Genomic DNA, 16,125 nt, shown 5'->3' with positions numbered 1-16,125 from the left:
CATATAAAGGTTGCCTAAAGGAAGAAGAGTTAACATCTGAAACTGTCTCTAACCAGAGAATGTTATCCACATTCTGCTTGGAGTAATTTGAACATATGTGCTAATTTTGTAGATGTTGCACTTGCGTAATCTTACTTTAACTTTTAGCACTTCAGCCATATTGCACCCTAGCAATGGGTAAAAGTAGTTTTACCATTGCATTTTAAAAATTCCTCAAAAAGTGAAAGTGGTCTAGGTAATGTCATTTTCTGAAAACTTTTGATGGTGTTTCCTTAATTTTATAAATTCCAAGTTTATTAAAACAAATATAAATTCGAAAAAAATAAGTTTTGAGATATATTTATTATTTTAATCAAACAATAAGAATATAAAATGAACCAATAGTTGGATTTAACTTTTCTAATCCATGCTTTTTCTATCCATTTTGCTTTTCATAATGTGCCAACTGTCTATTCAACATGTGTATTTAAAGAATGCTGAGAGTATCCATGTGTATAACATGTAAATTGAAGCACTTTGTGTGTTTCAGAAAATAACTAATGCATAAACTTACTACTTTGAAGGCTGTTTTCCAGTAAATATTCTGGGCATTTATTCTAAAAAAGAAGGAGCAGAAAACTGATGATTAGGTTCAACTTTATTGATTCAGTCATTTCAGTGATTGTGCTTATTAAAGAGAATAAATAAACCCACTTAGGCATTGATAATATAATCATATACTTAACATCCTAAATTTATATTAGGACAGAATATTTTATATAAAGAAGGTGTTTATTGGGCTGAGAATGTGGCTCAAGCGGTAGTGCACTCGCCTGGCATGAGTGCGACCTGGGTTCGATCCTCAGCACCACATACAAACAAAGATGTTATTTCCGCCGAAAACTAAAAAATAAATAAATATTTTTTAAAAAAAGAAGGTGTTTATTATCATTTCCCCTTATTTTAAACATATCAAATAAAATACTCCAATTATAGATATTTCATAGATTTCTGGCACATTTTTGTCCTCTGTTAATGACTGCAAAATGTTGGACTGCAGATGGTGCTGTGTTGTGGTGAACATTTCATGGTTCCTTCACACAAGGAAGATAAGAGTCCTATAATGAATTCACCCAGAGTTAAATTTATTTAATTCATAAATTGGCCATTATTTTGTAATTATGGTTCTCCTATCTTGGAGATGTTGAAATATCCTTCTCTTCATAAATTATTAATGGTAATATATGATAGTTATTTTGTTTAATTAAAAATTAAAATTTGGCAGTGATTTTCTCTGATTTTATTTTGGAAAGAAGTGCCTTACATACGTTATCTCATTGAATAGGGTTTTAGTATTAGGCAGCTTTTCCTCAGCAGTGGAATGTAAAAGTTTAAAGCATGCTATCCTATGTGAGCAGCTCTGTATCTAGACCAAAGGGCACACTACCACTTGGCTTCTCTCCTGTCTTCTCTGTTTCCATTCATAGCATTCAAAGCCAGGATTGTGCTGGTATACAGCAGATGACAGGCATACTTCAGCACAGCAGTCAGTTTTTTTTCCATAGGAAATCTCATAAATCTCATTAATGCCTTGGAACCTTTTGTAGAAACTGATTATTTTGGTGCCTTTAGAAATGCAGATTTTAAAAAGAAATGCATGTACTGTAGGGGATATGCATATGAATCATTGCAAAGCATTTTTATTTTCCATCTGTGTCATCATTTTTAAAAATTTTAAGCTTTATATAGCCTCGATTTAAAGTGATTCATAGTGTGATACCAGGAAACCAGACTCACCAAAAGGAATTTTTAAGTCTCCTTTTAAATTTTTTAAAATGATTTCTATTCTCATTAAATGGCTTATAAAATTATGCTTGGAAAAAGAAAACACAATTTGTTTGCTATATTGTGCATTTTGCCTTTCAAATCCATGGTGCTTTATTTCTTTCTTTTATCAGTATGAAAACGTAAAATGAACAGAAGAAAAACATTAAAATTTTATTTGTAAAGTATACAAGAAAGCATTGCACAAAGATCTAATAATTTGTTTCTTATTTGACTTGACAATGATATGCATGTGGGATTGGAAGTAGGCATTTCCTTGAATTCCAAAGAAATTCATTTTAGAAAATAAATACATCCTTTGTGGCTTATCCAGGCATTCACATTCTCCTTCTTTATGCCTTTCTGGGCCTTTGTTGTTATTGATGTCTATTTCTACTGTTATGTAAAATGACAGTGAGAAAAGATAAAACTAACTTGACAGTGTTTTCAAACTGGCTAGAATTGAGAACACTTGGGGCCTCAGAAAATTTGAATGAACTTTGGATTTTGTTCACGCATCATGTCCTTATATCTTCATTTATTAGACAACTGAGAACATATATCATGATAGAAACAGATTACATGGATATGTGTTTCATTGTTACTCTGTTTCAATCACTTTACTGGCATCATCTGATTCAACCTTCACAGCAACCCTGAGTTGTCCCTTCCAGTTAGTTACTGGCCTGTTTTACACTTGAGGGGTTTGTGGCTTACAGCGGTTCTAAGGCCCATTTACTTTCCTCTCATCTTTAGTGATCCTGAACACTGGATACAAATTCACGTAATACTGCCTTTCATTTTTAAGATTTGAAAATTTTCCTTTACCTTTCCATTTCTTGAATTATTTTGATCCTTAAAACTATATTGTGAAGTATTAAGGGATTCCACTACTCTGTTCTACTTTGTTTTGTTGTCGTTGTTGTTGTTTTGTATGCATTATTAGGAATTGAAACCCAGGGTGCTCTACCACTGAGCTACATCTCCAGAACTTTTCTCTTTTATTTTTGAGATAGAGTCTTGCTGAGTTGTCCGGGCAGGTATTTGCAATCCTCCTGCTTCAGCCCTGTGAGTTGCTTGGTATTGCATGCATGTGCCACTACCCCCAGCTTCAACTTTTTAAATCATATGGCCAGTTTCATTATTTTTAAATTTGACATATCTTAACCATTTTTCTTTAGTAGTTATTTTTAAAACACCTATATCTCATCTACTCTGCAAGGGGAATTATCACACCTACCCGTGTTTTAAGGAATTCACACATGTATAATACTTAATACCACACTGGGCACATAAGTAGACATTCAAGAAATGTTAGTTTTTGTTGATAATTATAAAATAATAGCTTGTTAGTCACCCTTTACATGCATGAGCTCTTTTAATCTTAATAAACTTCCTATGAGAGAACATCTGTTATAGGTAACATATTATGCTTTTACAAGTAAGTATGACCATTTCAAATCCAGTAAGTGCTTTTTAAGTATCACTCCTGGCAGATTGTTAAATACAGTAGAGAATAGCTAGCCTAGTAAGACACAGACCTTATACATGAAGGAGGCAAGGTCATAAATTACTGTAATGGATGTCAGGGTTAATATAAGAGAACTGCAAACAGAGAGTAATGGAGGTACAAGCCAACAGGGGCAAGTCATGTTGGTCCACAGAATGAGATGCATCTTAAAGGGGAAGAAAATTTCATCAGGCCAAAGAATAAACAGTAGGTCGCTCCAGACTCAAAATAGTGAGAACGAAGTACAGAGGGACAAGAGCAGAGTGCTCTTATGGGGTGGGAAGCAGTCTAGTTGAACAGGAGTGTGAGGCACATGCAGGAGAGCAATAGAATAGGGAATTTTGATTGAGCAGTGACTTAAGTCAGATACTGTGTGAAGCAGTTTGCATGAATTATTTTAATTATGCCTCAGAATCCTTTAATGTAGGTGCTATTATTCCTGTTTTGCATACAAGTGCACTGAGGCACAAAGAGGCTGATCACAGTTAGGATCTGTGGAGGCTAGTCTTGAGTCCAGGCATACGGACTCCAGAGCCCATGTTATCAACCAATACGCCACATAGCTTATCCTCCTTTCCCTCCCCATGCACAGGGAAGAAACTGGAACAATGGCTCCGAGTCTAATTGCCATAGGCTTCAATGCCTAGTATTAAGTGTAACATGTTAAGCCCAAATAAAATTGGAGTATGGCAGGCTCATAAATATTTAAAGCACAATTGCCAGTTTGCATTAATGAAATTGGTAGGCCCATTTTCACTAGGAAATGTCAGGGTTCATGTACAAGGAAGTGATTTTGCCTACATGAGTATCTTCATTTGGTTCCTAGATGATTATTAAAAATGTGCCCAAATGAAAATACTCATTGGGTTCTCAGTTTTTTAAAGTTACTCTTTAAGTTATCGAATTTAGAATAGAAGGAAAGTAATATTTAATTTATGTCTGCAATTTATATCAAGAATGGATGAAAGGAAAAAAGCAATATTTATTCCATAATAAATAGTACTGATCTTTTGATTAAGGACATGAGTGAAATTCTCTGCTGACTTAAACCCTATTCATTGCCACGTTGTAGTATTTTATTGTGAAGATAAATGAGTTTGACCAGCCGTTTTCTTTGTTGATTTCCAGCAGCTATTTTGAAAAATGACCCAAAGGGAGACATTCTTTCCAAAACCAATTTTCTGTGAATGACGCTTTAGCAGAACAATTGTCATTCCTAGAGTTTAAATCTTCTTTTAGATAGTGTTTAAAAGTCAGGTGGCTACCAAATTGTACCTGTCAGCCATCAGGTCAGGAAATGGAGGTAGGGGCAGCCACAGCTTTGTCCTGTCTGTTTGCAAGGAGTGGTTACCCTGTGCTGGCCTATCCCAGTTCTTTTGCCCAACCAAGGCTGAATTGGATGACAGGATGGCTGTATCTCTCCAATGAGAAGACCCTGTGATTGGCTGACTGATAGCATTGGCATTTGGGGGACATGGCTGTGGTAGGACTGCAGTTTGCAGTGATGGAGTACAGCAAGATAAAGAGGCACTTGCAGTGAGGATTCTTTGGTTCATAGAATACAGAAAATACAAATATTACAGAATAAGAGCAAACCTTTCAATCTTCTTTATTGTGAACTATTAATTATATTTTAAAATAAAAAGTTAAACTAGTTTCTTCCTCTAGGATTTGAGTGGGTAATAAAAGTTTGAAAATAGACGTAATAAGACCATTAATTTAATGTTGAGGGGTCTCATTTCCATTCTCTTTCTATTGCCCCTCTCTCCACTCCTTCATAGTTACCACTTTTATGATTTCTTGTATACAGTGTTTCTGTATTTCTGTATTCAGATACTACCAAATATGCATACACAGTTTTATTTCTTTATATAAAATGTAAGACACTTCCTTTCTTACTTAGTAAAAGTATCTGGGAGATCTTTCCATGACAATACATAGAAAGGTTTCCTGTTATTTTTACTTCTGCATAGTATTCCATTGTATTGCTGTAGCATAGTTTCCCTATCAATGGTCATTTGGGTTGATTCCAACCTTTTTTCTGTTATAAACAGTGCTACAATTAAGAGTCTTTTCCTATATAATTAAAATTTGTTTTTTATAAATACCCCATACATTTTTTTTATTTTGTGAGAAATTTTACACAACACATTGTTAGATAAAATTATTAGCATGTGTAGACTGTTTCATTTATATTATGCCAAAGATAAAAATAGGTTCGGATATATCTATAAGTATATATAAATAACTTTGAAACTATATATCAAATACTTTTAAAAAACTTTCCTACACAGTATCCAAATGTTATTTTTGTTAGTAATTTCCAATATGGATACAATTTTAAACTAGCATTTTTTTCATATCAATAATTGATTTTTTCCCCAGTCTCTGTCATTCTTTCTGGAGAACAATATAGAGACTTATCTTCAGGAAGTAGTTAAGAGAGTTATGTTTATGAAAACCAAATCAAAATGAGTGCTGTCAATATGAATATTGAAGGTTTAAAACAAATGGCCAAAGTCTTCCATCAGTGGCAGATTAGCTTAATGAAGACCAACTACCCACTGAGAATGACAAGAAAGACTGGACGAAATATTTTCTTAAACTAAGTTGAGACTTTGGCCTCTGGAAATATGAAATGTATTTTCCCCCTGTTCTTCCTACTAAATACAGCCAATAATGCTGGATATTAGATATAAGTAAAACATGAAAAGAGTTTGAAAGGTAGATAGGAGAAGGCAGACTGGCTAAGGACCTTGGGATCTGGGGAATGGCACAGTGGTAAGATCTCTGGGTTTTCTGTTTTGCTTATATATCCCAGTTTGTGAGCTGAAAGAAGCCTGCAGCCTAGAAATCCCAATAAATACAGGCAAAGGAAACCCCTTCACCCCCAAAGCCTAGTCCCTTTAGTCAAAGAACAACAACAACAACAAAAAAACAACAACAACAAAAAAAAAAACACAAAGCCATAGAAAGGCAGAAAACTTGTAAACAATCCCTCTACTCCTACTAAATAACACAAAAACAAATAAGGAAGGGCTACAGCCTTCCCCCTTCTCTAAACTCTCCTGAGGCATTGCTAGAGAAGCCTAAGTGGGGAGCTGGAATTTGCCTCTCTGTGGAGTGGTAATGAGGAGCACCTGCTGCTTCCCCCCCCCCCCCCCCCCCCCGTGATGGTGCCAGAGGAGGCCTAGTGGGGAGTCAGGACTTTCAGCACACTCAGCAAGTATGAGATCTATTCAAGTCCTCAATGCAGTGGCAGTGAAAACCACACAGAGTAGTAAGGCTCACCCCTGCTGCACTTCCAGAAGGGTGGTTTCAGTGGAGAACTCATAGGGAGCTGGAACTTCCACTCCTGCCCTTTCCCTCTCATGCCAGTGGGACTGACTTTTAACCTCACCTAGCTATATCCTTTTCTCCCTATCAGAGTGGTAATAAAGGAGTCCTGCTAACAAAAAAGATTTAAATAAGATCCTAATCTCATAACATCTTATCCAATATATATAGATTTGAATTGAAAATCACTAGTCATACCAATGAAGAAAACATTAATTGGAAAGAGTTATTACATGCCAACACCAAGACAACACAGATGTTAGAATTATCTAACAGTGCTTTTTATAGCCATCATTAAAATGCTTAAAAAGCAATTAAAAGCATGATTTTAAAAAAATTTTTAAAAAATCTTAGCAAAGAAATAGAAGATATTAAGCCAGGCATGGTGGTGCATGCCTGTAATCCCAGTGGCTCAAATGACCATTGATAGGGAAACTATGCTACCGCAATCAATAGAATACTATGCAGAAGTAAAAATAACAGGAAACCTTTCTATATACTGGCATGGAAAGATCTCCCAGATACTTTTACTAAGTAAGACAGGAAGATTACAAGTTTAAAGACAGCGTCAGCAATTTAGCAAGGCCCTAAGCAACTTAGTGAAACCCTGCATCAAAATAAAACATTAAAAAAAGGAGAAGGTGCTGGGAATGTGGCTCAATGGTTAAGTGCCCCTGAGTTTAATCCTAGTACCAAAAAAGAAAAGAGAAGAAATAGAAGATATCAGTAAGAAACAAACGGAAATGCTAGAACTGAAAATTACAGCAACAAAAATAAAAAGCTCAATAGGTACAGCAAGATGGGATAGATGGAGAAAAGAGTCTGTGAACTTAAATATGGAGCAGTAGAAACCATCCAGTTTGAATAACAAAGAGTTAGGTGTAAAATAAAAATGGAGCCTCAGGATTTGTGCTACTGCAATATAATATTTAATAATTGTATTGTCGGAGCTTGGAAGACAATGAGAAAGAGGGCGGCAGGCTTTGAAAGAGTATTCAAAGAAGTAACAGCTAAAATCCTCCCCAATTTGGTATAAAACCTAAATCTTCAGATTTAAGAAGCTAAACAAGATAAATTCAAAGAAGTCCACAAATATATCATGGTTGGTTAATTTGACACACATTTGTTGAGAACATGTTATGTGCTAGGTACTGGATTTATAAAGATGAACAAAGTATTGCCTCTGCTCTTTAGAAACTCGATGTCTAATCTGGGAAAAATAAATGAGCAACAATCTGAGAATATGTGAAATTTACTAAGGACACATAGAAATATAATTAATATTGCAGGGAGGTTGAATAAACACAATTAGGAAAAAAAAAACCTCTAGTGTTGTTCTGCAGCACAGTGATTGTAGTTTATAATAATATATTACATCTTTTATGAAGTTCTAGAAGAGGAGTGTGAAGGAAATGATAAGTAGATGGAGACACTAGTTACCCTGACTTGATTGGTGCACACTGTGCGCATGTGTTGAACTGTCGCACTGTATCCCGTTAATATGTACAATTAACTCATACTCATTAACATAGAAACTAGAAACTTCCAATTAAAAAAAAAACAACCAAAATATATCTTGGTCAAATTTCGGAACACTATAGACAAAGTCTTGAAAGAAGCAAAATAGAAATGACACCTTACTATAGGGGAAGAACAATTTTGAATAAGAGATTTTTTTTTTTTTAATCAGAAACTACTGAGGACAGAAGGAATGGCATGGCATTTCTTAAATGCTGAAAAAAAAAAAGAACTGTCAACCAAGAATTTTATGTTCAGGGAAAATATCCCTCAGGAATAAAGAGCAAATCAAGATGTTGTCAGTGAAGGAAAACAAGAGAATTTGTAACCAGCAGACCTACCCTAAAAATACAGATAGGAGAAGAGATTTTAAAGTTTTAGATAGGAGGAAAAAATAATAGAGTAAATATATGCATTATTACTTTTGCTATTGAGTTCCCTGCATTATTTTGGCATTTGAAGCAAAAGCTATACCAATGTTGAAGGTATGTATCAATGTGCATACAGAAATTCAGACAATTATTTTATATGTGGTAAAAGACAAAAAGCCTAAAAGGAGGTAAAGTTTGTATATTTGGTAAAATTGATACCTATAAACACTATTGGTAAATCAAAATAGAATTCTAAAACATAGTCAATCTTCAAAGACAGGATAAAGAAAATAAACAACAAATAAAATGGCAGACTTAATTAAGTTCTAACACATCAATTATTTCTTTAAATGTAAATGTTCTAAATATACCAATTAAAAGAAAGATTTACAGAATGAATTTAAAGTGAAACATTATCCAGTTATGTGAACTTTAGGCTACTTGACTAAACTCAGTTGAAATATAAAAGATTGCATTTATATATTATGCAAATGCTAATCAAAAGAAAGCCATAATGGCTGTTAAATTAGATAAAATAGAATTCAGACCAGAGAAAATTACCAGGGACAGGAAGGAAAAATGTATAATAGTGAAAGGGCAGTCTACCAAAAAAACATAGCAATCCTAGATGTTTGTGACCCAATAAAACAGCTGTAAAACATATGAGCTAAAAGCTGATAAAACTAAAAAGAGATCCATAATTACATTGGTTTTAACAATCTTCTTTGTACAACTAGATAGAAAATCAGCAAGGATATAGAACTACACAACACTATCAACTAGTAGGATCTAATCAACACAAAACATTCCTCACAATAGCAGAACATTCTTTTCAAGCAACATGGAGCATATATCAAGGTAAACCAGATCCTAGGCTATAAAAGTCAGCAAATTTTTAAAAGGTGAAATCCTAAAAATAGATCATCTCCTTAACAAAGTAGATTCAAACTAGAAATAATAGAAATATAACAGAAATAGCTCCAGAAAAAGCCTTTGGGAATTTAAAATTTTATTAAATGAAAGGAACATGAGAATATTTCAAAATTTACAAGATGCATCTAAATTTGCTGAGAATTGAAATTTATAATACTATATGCTGCATAAGGAAAGATGAAAAGTCTTGTGACCAATGCGGTGGAGCATTCCTCTAATCCTATGACTCAGGAGCCTGAGGCAGGAGGATCACAAGTTCACAGCCAGCCTTGGCAACTTAGCAAGACCCTGGCTTAAAATAAAAAGGAAAAGGTCTGGGGTTGTACTCAAGTGATAGAGCACTTGCCTAGCATGCATGAGGTTCTGCGTGCAATCCATAGGACTACCAAAAACACTAAGTAATAATAACAAATGAATAAATAAGTAAAATGTTTCAATTGAGTAATCCAAGATCATACCTCGTGTAATTGAAAAAGAGAGAGCATGCAAAATAAGTGCAAAGAAGACAGAGGAAGTTATAAAGATAGAAGTCAATCAGTTGATAACAGAATGATGGTACAAAAAGCTAGCTCTTTAAAAAAAATCAATAAAGTTGAAAATACTCTAGGAAGACTAACAAAAGAAAAATCTGGAGCTAAAACAACTCTTGCCATAATCAAGAATGAAATGGAATGTCTACCAGTGCGGTGAACATCTACAGTGTAATACAGTGGTACTATGTACCTATGTAATTTTGATAACTCAGGTGAAATGGAACAACTCCTTTAAAACACTACCACAACTCATCCCTATAATTTTTGAGAAAATTAAATCAATAATTTTAGAACTCCAGAAGTAATCTACAGAGCCAGATGGTTTCTCTGGAAAATTCTACCTAATATTTAAAGAAAGATCATCACCAGTTCTACACAGTTTCTTCTAGAAAGTAGATGATGGATACTTCTCAGTTCATTTTATGAAGCCCTGATACCAAAGCTAGAAAAAGTAAGAAAGAAGAAAACTATAGGCCCTGTTCCTCATTAATGTACACTCAAAATTCCTGGATATTAGCAAATGTAACTCAGTAATTTACATATATAAATTATAGATCCAAACCTAGTTGGGTTTATTCCAAAGATACAAGACGGGCTCACCATTCACAAGTAGGTGAGACTCATTATGACTCACAGTACAAGTATGTAGACTCTCCCCTTACTAACAGCCTAGAAAAATCACACATTTAAGAAATTCAAAGCTATTCATGATTTTTAAGAAAGATTAGAATAGAAAGGAACTTTCTCTTGATAAAGAACATCTACAAAAAATCTACACTTATATCATACAATGGTAAGACTGAATATTAACGAGGGAAGAATGTGTTCTGTCCCCACTCTTATTCAACATAGTACTGGAAGTTCTCATCACTGTATTCAGGAAAGAAAAGGAACTAATAGACATGTAGATATAGGAAAGGAAAAAATGAAACCATCCCTATTTAAGATCCCTAAGAATCTGTGTAAAAGTATGTTCAGCTAGCATGTATGATATAATAGCACCTTACAAAAAGCTAATTATTTTTCTTTCATGAATATGTGAAAACTGATAAAATACAGTATCATTTACAATCCCCTTTTTTTTAAAGGAACAATACTTAGGCATATATCTAAATATGTATAGGACTTCTTCGAAAAAAGTTGTGAAAGACTGATGAAATCAATTATGACATTAATAAACGAATAGACACAGTATATTCATTTTTCTTTTCACATAAATTTTAGAATAATCTTTTCTGTAATGTAACATGGACACTATTATTCTAAAACTTGTATGAAAAGGCAGAGAAACTAAAACAATTTTAAGAAATAAGAGAAATTGTTCTACCTTGTTTGACGACATAGCTAGAGTAATCACTGTTATTGTTGAAGGATAATAAACACATGGATCTGTGGAAAATAATAGAAAACCAGAAATAGCCTCACACAGACAAAGCCAGCTGATTTTTGGCAATGGTACCAAAGCAGAGAAGGAAGGATAGGCTTTTCAGACAGCACTGGGACAACTGAACATTCATAAAATAATAATAACCCTTGACTTTAATGTGCCATACCTTATACAGAAATTAATTCAGATGGATCATAGATGGAGTATGAAACTAAAACACTTCTTTTTTTTTTTTTAATTTTTATTGTTGGTTGTTCAAAACATTACATAGTTCTTGATATATCATATTTCACACTTTGATTCAAGTGGGTTATGAACTCCCATTTTTACCCCGTATACAGATTGCAGAATCACCTCAGTTACACATCCATTGATTTACATATTGCCATACTAGTGTCTGTTGTATTCTGCTGCCTTTCCTATCCTCTACTATCCCCCCCTCCCCTCCCCTCCCCTCTTCTCTCTCTACCCCCTCTACTGTAATTCATTTCTCCCCCTTGTATTTTTTTTCCCTTTCCCCTCACTTCCTCTTGTATGTAATTTTGTATAACCCTGAGGGTCTCCTTCCATTTCTATGCAATTTCCCTTCTCTCTCCCTTTCCCTCCCACCACTCATCCCTGTTTAATGTTAATCTTCTTCTCATGCTCTTCGTCCCTACTCTGTTCTTAGTTACTCTCCTTATATCAAAGAAGACATTTGGCATTTGTTTTTTAGGGATTGGCTAGCTTCACTTAGCATAATCTGCTCTAATGCCATCCATTTCCCTGCAAATTCTATGATTTTGTCATTTTTTAATGCAGAGTAATACTCCATTGTGTATAAATGCCACATTTTTTTAATCCATTCGTCTATTGAAGGGCATCTGGGTTGGTTCCACAGTCTTGCTATTGTGAATTGAGCTGCTATGAACATCGATGTAGCAGTGTCCCTGTAGCTTGCTCTTTTTAGGTCTTTAGGGAATAGACTGAGAAGGGGAATAGCTGGGTCAAATGGTGGTTCCATTCCCAGCTTTCCAAGAAATCTCCATACTGCTTTCCAAATTGGCTGCACCAATTTGCAGTCCCACCAGCAATGTACAAGTGTACCCTTTTCCCCACATCCTCGCCAGCACTTGTTGTTGCTAAAACATTTCTGATAAAATCTTTAGAGAAATCTTTGGAACCTTGGGCTTAGTGAAGAATTCATAGACATGACACCAAAAGCCTGATTCCAAAAATAAAGAATTGAGAAGTTGGAGTTCTTCAAAATTAAAAATATCCTACATTTCTTTTTCCCTTGGGTGTTTGCTGATAAGCAAGAGCCAAGGGGTAAAGTCCAGCATAAATACCAGGTAAAACGTTAGGAGGCAGAGGAGAGGTTTTAGTGGCCTCAGAGGCTGCAGATGTATATATGGAATTCAAGACTCACCAGAGAATTCAAATCTTCACAATAATCAAACAAATTCCAGAACTGGAAATATAAGTAATCAAAAGTTAAACCATCTGAAAGAAGAATGAGTTCTACGTACTCATCTAAAACTAGATGAGTTTAAGAACACAGTAGACAGAATAAAGGGAAAATAGATGAAGACAAGTTTTCAGAAAAATTTTAACTACAGAATAAAGACAAGAAAGCCCAGAAAATGTAGGAAAGTGAGTAAAAAGCGTGTGAGTCACAGTAAAATACATATATGCAATTGGATTTCCAGGAGAGGAGACATAGGTGCAGTGTTTGGGAACAGAAGCAATGTTTGAAGAAATACTTGTAGAGAAATTTTCTAAAACTAATTAAAGTCATACCTTGAGACAGAACCAAGGAGCTCTGTCTACACTGACCAAGATAATAGAAGAAATACAGAGGTAGGCCTATTGTAGTAAAAACTGCTGAAAACAAAAGAGAAAAATCTTCAAAATAGCCAGATGCAAAAATACCTTCACAATAAGAGACAATTGGCTGTTAAAATTAACCATTTGCTGGGCTAAGTAGCATAAAGAAAAGACAGAAGCCAGAAGACATTTGTAGAGTGCTGAAAGAGTATAACTCCCAATAAAATATTCTTTAAAAATGTAGACAACTGGGCTGGGGTTGTGGCTCAGTGGTAGAGCACTTGCCTAGCATGTGTGAGGAGCTGGGTTCGATCCTCAACACCACATAAAAAAATAAAATAGTGGTCCATTGACAACTAAAATACACACAGACACACACACACACACACACACACACACATACACACAAATGTAGAAAACCAAATTATATTGTGTGCATGTACTAATATGTAACAACAAAGCCTACCATTATGTACAACTGTAATGCACCAATATAAAAAATGTGAAGCATAATAAAATGCAGGCAAAAGTAATTTATAGTGAAACAATTAGAACAAGATTCCCTGAGGCTGTTGGGTGATACAGGGATGAGTGGCAAAGGGGAGCTAGGAGCTGTTAGGGTCATGATGGGAATGTTAGGAATTTGAACGTGGTGGTAGTTTGTCAGAACTCATTAAATTGTATGTCTCAAACATGCAGTTTACTGATCAGAAACTGTACACCAATAAAGTTTATATGTAAACAGAAGGAAGATGTATGCTTCCGGCCACAGTTAAGTAAGGGACCAGATTTATTCTCCCATCTGAAACAGCTTTAAAAACTAGACAAAACAATGAAACAGTGGTTTTTAATGACATGGGACATGAGGCAGCAAAAGACAGTGAGACCTGGAAGTTGGGCAACAATTGAGGCAAACTCTCAGATTTCTCCAGCTTTCTCTCTGAAGCATTTCAAAGCTGCAGCTTGGGAAGTACACCCAGCTGAAGGCCAAGGGCCTCTATGAGTTGAGACTAAAATGGGACTCCAGGGAAGCCAGAAGGCTACAGATTGTAGAGCAGAGTATCAGGAAAACGAGAGCTGCACAGTCTCCCTCAACCAAGTGTAAAACCTCATCATTCACATGGCATTGGGTTGAGTCTCATAATGCTTTTGCCTCAATAGTGGGGCAAAATTTTCATTAAAATAAATCCTGCCCAAGTACAACTGAATAGAATTTAAAAGCAAGAACATAAAAGTATCAGACTATTTATAAATAATTCAACTATCTTCCAGAAAAAAAGCCAAAGAACACTTATAGAAAAGGAATTATGTCTGAAATGCTCCCCCACAAAATAGAATACAACAATATTCAACACCCAAAAGGATGATGTCTAACAATCCATTCATTGATTGGATCATATTTTCTTGCTTGTAGTTTTTGGTCATAGTAAGGGAGAATCAAATCAAAACCCACCACAAAAATGACACAGATTTCTTTTTATATGTTAGGAAGCTGAAAGAAAGATCGAATACATTTAAGTAGAGATCTGGAACACATTTTAAAAAGTTCCAGATCCAAATTATAGATGTGAAAGTACAGAGTCAGAGGAAAAAGAAAATGTCCTGTTAAAGATTAACAACAATTAGACAATGCAAGAGAACAGATTAGTGAACTGGAAGACATAGCAGTAGAAATAATTCCAAATTAAATAAACAAGTTTAAAGAAGAGCAGCCCAAAAAAAACCACATGAATGTGGTGAGAACCTTACCTGGCATAACAATACATACGAGTCAGTCCCCAGAGGAGGTAGAAAGCACCCCAAAACGAGGAAAGAATGGCTCTAGATTTTTCATAGATGTAAATTGTAACTCACATATTCAAGAATAAGAAACAGAAAACTGCACCAGGATGCATTTTGTGTGTGTGTGTGTGTGTGTGTGTGAGAGAGAGAGAGAGAGAGAGAGAGCGAGAGATACTGGGGATTGAACCTAGGTCTTGTGTTGCTAGGCAAACATTGTACTCCAGAGATACATTCCCAGCCATTTTCATTATATTTTGAGACTAGTTCTTGGTTCTTGCTAAATTGCTGAGGCTGGCCTCAAACTTGTGACTCTCCTGCGTTTGCCTTCTGAGAAGCTAGAATACAGGCATGTACCACAGTACCCAGCTGAGAGTAAATCTTTACTGCAGCCAAAGGGGAAAATTTTGGCAGACTCTGTAAAAAACATATCGGATAACCAATAAACGTGGGTAAAGGCACCTAATTTCCTGTCATTAGAGAATGGCAAAATGAAGTACAATGATAATAGTGCTCAAACTTTTTTTTTAACCATTTTTTATTGCCCTCAAACTTTTTTAGTCTCAGAATATTTTTACCCCCTTAAAAGTTGTATCAAGGACACCCAGGAACTTTTGCTTATGTTACTTTTCAGTTTGTATTCATTTACTTCATTAAAATTTATGTAGAAATTTTAAATATTGAGTTAATTCTTTTAAAAATAGCAATAATAAGCAATTATGTTAATATAAATAACATTTTTGTGAAAGAAGTCTTTAAAAAGTCAGTAAAAGACTTTTTTGAACATTTTTCAAATCCCTTTAATGTTTGCTTTAATAGAATGCAGTTGGAGTCACATCTGCTTCTGCTGTCTCTCTGTTGCAATCTGTTGTTTTGGTTGGAGTGGACAAAGAAAGTCTGGCCTCACACAGTGCATGCGCTTTGAAAAGGAAGGAGTAGCCAATGGTGCACACCTATAATCCCAGCTATTTGGAGGAAGCCTAGGCACAGTGGATTATAAATTCAAAGCCAGCCTGGGCAATTTGTCAAGACCTCCTCCTCAAATTTTTACAAATGTAGCTTAGCCATAGAGCATTCCTAGGTTCAATCCCCAGTACCAGGGGGGAAAAGAATTTTATGACTTCTCAGGTAGTTGTGGATATTTTTCTT

The 16,125-nt window shown here is 35.0% G+C and overlaps 1 protein-coding gene across 9 annotated transcripts in view; it reads left to right on the top strand.

Moving 5' to 3' along the window:
* The window catches only part of Sipa1l1 (signal induced proliferation associated 1 like 1), a 364,872-nt gene that overhangs the window by 251,721 nt on the left and 97,026 nt on the right, over positions 1-16,125 (top strand). The window lies entirely within an intron of this gene.

This window comes from Marmota flaviventris, chromosome 2, assembly GCF_047511675.1.
Source record: "Marmota flaviventris isolate mMarFla1 chromosome 2, mMarFla1.hap1, whole genome shotgun sequence".
NCBI lineage: Eukaryota > Metazoa > Chordata > Mammalia > Rodentia > Sciuridae > Marmota > Marmota flaviventris.
This window is presented reverse-complemented; position numbering and strand designations above follow the sequence as displayed.